Source organism: Pteropus vampyrus, unplaced genomic scaffold (assembly GCF_000151845.1).
Source record: "Pteropus vampyrus isolate Shadow unplaced genomic scaffold, Pvam_2.0 Scaffold103, whole genome shotgun sequence".
Classification (NCBI taxonomy): Eukaryota; Metazoa; Chordata; class Mammalia; order Chiroptera; family Pteropodidae; genus Pteropus; species Pteropus vampyrus.
Window position 1 is genome coordinate 1,373,584 of NW_011888884.1, and position 5,140 is coordinate 1,378,723.

Genomic DNA, 5,140 nt, shown 5'->3' on the forward strand with positions numbered 1-5,140 from the left:
GGAGCTCTTCAGAGAGATGGCAAGCTTCACTCCTCCAAGTAAGTCAGATTTAGCTTCTGGTTGGCCTTTGAATATTTATTCTCTAGGCTACACATTCTCAACCAAGATAATATCAACTCCAAAAGGGCAAAAAAAAATTGTTTCTTGGGATCTGTAGTGGTTTAATAGTATCCCCCAAAATTCATATCCACTTGGAATCTCAGAATGATTCTATTTGGAAATAGGGTCTTTGCAGATCTGATTAAGGTAAAGCATGAGATAAGATCATACTGGATGAGGCTATGCCTTGAATCCAATGAGTGTCCTCATAAAAGGCAGAAAAGGAGAGACAGACACAGAAAGAAGGCTACGTGAGGACTGAGGTGGAGACTGGAGTTACACGGCCACAAGCCAAGGAATGCCTGGGGCCACCAGAGCTAGAAGAAGCAAAGAAGGATCCTCCTCCAGAGCTTTTAGGAGGCGCACAGCCCTGTCAGTGCTTTAATTTTGGACTTCTAGTCTCCAAATCCGTAAGAGAATAAATTTGTGTTGTTTTAAGTTACCCAGTTTGTGGTTCTTTCTAAGGCAGTCCTAGGAAATGATTACAGAGGATGAAAATCATTCTTTTTATGTATCAAGCATAGATAGATATAGATATAGATATAGATATAGATATACATATATACACAGTAAGCACATAAACAGATATATCTGTGGTATTAAGTTCTCACAGAAGGAGGAGATTAGGAAAAAATGTCTTAAAACACTCTTTATTGGGCTGTAATAAATAAAAGTTTGAGAAACGCTGCTATGGGCTGTGAAGATTGTGACGGAGGCTGGCAGGGGCACATAGGGGCACAGGGAGAATATTTACTCAAAGGCTACTTTCTACTGCTGTTACAATTGCTCTTCTTGTTCTTGGCAATTAAACTAAGTATTTCCAATTGTTTCTGCTTTCATTCTGGCCCAGATGCAGTTATCACAACCTCCAGAAAAAAATTGTTCTGCTATCTACTTGCAATAGGATGTGTCCCAAAATGAGGCTGAACAACCACCTGCAACGTGCCAGTTTTCAGTTTTGTGCCTCCTTATCACACATTCTTTTGTTGTCACGAGAGTTGTAAGGCAATGCTGGTGCTTCTGCACTCTTCCACTCTTCCATGGGATCCTCGGAATTGCCAGCTTTATCTTACGACTTAGATATCTGTGGGAAGATGAAAGGTAGTTGATTATTTCTCCATTGTATTTGCTTTTTTCCTAGTATATGTCTAGTATAGCTAAAAGGAAGTTGTGTGTGGTGGCTCATTATATTGACCTTCAATGAAAGCCATGGAATTAGATCATAGTCCTATAAAAACTATTCAGGGAGTTGCCCATTCTGTCCTGACATGGGTCTCAGACAAAGAGACTCTGGAGACAGCTGGTATAGCTCCGACTTTGCCTGGGATATTGACAGAAACCATCCGGCTATCAATGAAAAATGGAGGTCTCAAAGGAATTCCCAAAAGATAAATAACCCTGAGTATTTAATGTGTTTGATTTAAGTCTCCAAATTCGTCATAGTGAATCTCAGGGAATATGATGATGTTGGCCTGATAGATTTTGAGAGCAGGCATTACCACTTCTATTGCAGGAGAATCTTAATTATCATGACTCTGCTGGAATGTTTCACTTTAACCAGAACTGTTTCTGGGTGCGTGTAGAGTTACAGGAGGTTACATATGACTTTCCCACTCATAGCAGAGTGTTGGCTGAGAACAATAGAACAAGACCACCTATGTAGGATGTGCTAAGAAATATGAGGCAGGTGTTAAAGTTCTTTACTCGTCACATTGGGGTAGGCTGGAGGATTTGTCACAGAGATTAGTTAGTGGGAAGTTTTTTTAGAAAACTACTTGATGGACTGTGACATTTCTGCTCTCTTCCCAGTGGAAAGTAGGAAGGGTGTGGGAAGCTGTTTGCATCCTAACCCACATGAGATGGGTTTCAGGTCCCAGAGAGCTTGATAGGTATACTCTGGTGCTTGAAGGACAGAGTCTGGAGCTGATCTGTCTGTACCTGAAACTGTCAAAATGTGAGCAGCTGGCTGGCCAGAGGAGCCACTGGTGGCAGAGTGAAGAGAGCTGCATTGAAACCGTCCTGCGCTTGAAGAGTATGGAGGGGTAAAGATGCACATATGCTTCCCAGGTGTTAGCGATGGATAGCTCAGAAGGGAAGAGGGCTCGGGCCATCTGAAGGAACAAGGTGATCCCACCAGAAGAGGTGTGGAGGGAGCCACTGAGGGTCAGAGACTGTCCTGGGAAAGTGCCACAGCAAGGAGCAGAAGCAGAAGGGCCCCAGAAGGAGGTCTCTGAAGAACCCAAGAAAGAGCCCTGTAAGTATTTATCCACTGGCCCTGCCCAGGGGGAACCAATGGAGACTACAGGATGCTGTGATAATCTACACTGGTATTTTTCTGCATCTTACTCTCCCTCCCTTTCTAGCCCTAAACCAGAAGGAGCCAGAGCGACAGAGTAGAGGAGAAAAAGTAGAAGAATGAGGAATAGTGAAAAATCCAACCGCACCCCCTTTTTCCCACTGCTAATCTACCGCCTGTGGGAGAGGAGAGGCTTTAAACTGGACAAAAGATTGAAGTTCGCTTTTAACACAACTGGGTTTATTAATGCCTGGAAAATAGACAATGTGTTAACGCCTGAGAGTGATTGGAAAAGCCATGAGAGCTGCCCAAAGTTTCATCCAGGAGCAGGAAAAGACAAGTCAGCAGAGACGTTTAGAGAAAAAGTAAAGTCTTGTTTATTCGATGAGCTGGTCACATGATGCCTTTTGGAACAGAACTGCATCTCAAGGTTTATCAGTTTAAGGGAGCTGATAAAAATGTATCGTTAAATAATAAGTGAATTAACCTCTTTGCAATACAGGCAATATTATTCAGCTGCCTCAATAGGTTTAGAACAAAAGCAGAACTTTAGTAAACAAAAATATTATTTATATGTGACTTCATAATTGATGCACATTACAAGGGTACAGATGACTGTAAGAAACCCTAAGCAAGCTCAGTGTGCAAATATATTCAAAGTTCTCACAACTCCTAATGTTTTACTTCTTAATTCCAGAAGGCACCAAGGCCTTGGGTGACTTAGGTCTATGTGCTATCACCTAGAGAGACCCAAGGATACTTGGAAGAGGCCATGATTTCCCTTTCAGCCCTGAAATTATTTTAAAGAACCATTCTGCTCCTCTTCTGACCTGGGAGGGTCCTCCGTCCTCCTCCAGATGCTTACCTTCTGGGATGCTCCCACCCAACTAGGGATGTGATCTATTCTCTACTTGCAACATCCTGGTTTTAGAAGCAGATAGGTGCCAGGAACTCTGCAAAGACACAGGGCGCAATGAACAACAAGGGCTAACTTTTTGGGATTTTGTGAACATCTCATTCTGCTGAATATCCTTTAGCTATTTCAACTGGTCAAAGAGTGTTTTCCATCCTGATTTGATCCTCCAATAGCTATTTTGCAAGTCATAGTATCCCAATACCTCCCTAGAGAATATCTGTGCCTTAGAGTCCAAATGCTCTATGTTGCAAATGGACTCAAGCTACTTTGGTCATCCAAGATTCTCGGGTTTATTGTCTTGGCCAAACCAAAAAAATTTAGAGGGAAGGAGTAAGCTACTCTCCCCAAACCTATCAAGTTTTTACGAAAGCAAATCTCAGACCAGCATGTACAAATGCCATATGTATAGATATCAATTAAACAAACTCTTACTGGTAAGTAGGCACAAAACAGATCATAGAACCGCTTTTGATTTTTAATGTTTCATTGCGTGGAACATTAACCAGGGGCAGGTGCCACAGTATTCCAGAGGCAGGATTCTGCTGCCCTTGTTGTCCAAGGACCACAACCAGAACCATCCCACTCTGTGGCTCCACACAGGCCCATTCAAGTATCAAACCTCAAGTGTCATCCCCAGGAGAACGAGCTATTGGGTGGCAACTGTCTCTAAAATATTAGAGCCAGTCCACATATCTGGGGAACCTCTCACTTCACTAAGAAGAGCCTATTTCCAACATCTATTATGCGGATTAACAAGACATAAAATTCATTCATGAAGCCCCATTTCTGACATTCATTATGTTAATTAATAAAGTCTCTGGTAGTGATTAAGATGTAGACAACTTAAATGCTGTAGCAGCTGCCTTTTGGGTATGACCTTTCTGATTAAATGCTGGCTGATCACCTCTGGGGTGCGAATTGTTCATTAGGACAAGTGACAGTCCCTAGAGAGTAGCTCAGACTAACACACACACACACACACATTCTCTCTCTCTCCTTCTCACATCTATCTATGCTGAAGCAATTTAAAGCAAATTACAGACATCATAACAATATACAAATAGGAAAGAATATCTGCCCAAAGTAACTCTTTTGGTATTAATATAATTGACTTTCATGACATTAGGTTGAAAACTAATTTTAATAATATAAAAATTATGAAATATGTTGATTTTATTCTTACAAAACTTAACTTTTTTATTTTTTAATTTGGGAAGCATAAAAAGCATGAATTAATTTAAAATCAGCCACTATATAGAACTTACGTTAACTTCTAGATTTTTTTCTACATGCTCACACATAGACACACTTTAGTTTATAAAATTGGGCAATCCTGAATATTTTACCATAAATGTTTTCTTTTGTCATTAAATATTTTTTTAAAAACTTGGATTCGATGGCTACATATTATTGCGTCTTATAGACACACTATAATATGTTAAACAAATCCCCTATGATTGGTTATTATTTTAGGTCTTTTACTCAGTAAACAAAGACCTATTATTTTAGGTCTTTTACTCAATAAACAACTTTTTACCTACCGCTCGGCAGGACCCAGGTGGCAGCACACTTAAAAATTTAAGCACATTTTACAAAGGCAGCATTTACAAAGTCAAGGGTAGGATTTAGAAAAAGCAGCCGTGAACAGTACACTACCTGGTGGCTTAAAATGCTAGGGAGCTGTCACCTGATGACGAGTTAGTGCACACCAGAAACAGAGAGAGATCTGGAGAGGGCTGCAGACAGGAGCTTCAGCCCGCAGTAGGGGTTACAGCCAATTCACAATGACCTGGCAGTGAGGCAGCCGCAGGAAAAAACCGTGACCTCGC

The 5,140-nt window shown here is 41.1% G+C and overlaps 1 long non-coding RNA gene across 3 annotated transcripts in view; it reads right to left on the bottom strand.

Annotated features, from left to right (window-relative positions):
- Window positions 1–733: 733 nt before the first annotated feature.
- The window catches only part of LOC105295324, a 6,378-nt gene continuing 1,971 nt past the window's right edge, over window positions 734–5,140 (bottom strand). For 2 of the 3 annotated variants that reach the window (XR_896148.2, XR_002781513.1), the window contains exons 2-3: window positions 3,261–3,348; window positions 734–1,183 (exon numbers count right to left, since the gene is read on the bottom strand). This is a non-coding gene — a long non-coding RNA (uncharacterized LOC105295324). Of the gene's footprint in view, window positions 1,184–3,260; window positions 3,349–4,967; window positions 5,087–5,140 lie in introns of those variants that run through there. The other variant, XR_002781512.1, reaches the window with a different exon arrangement.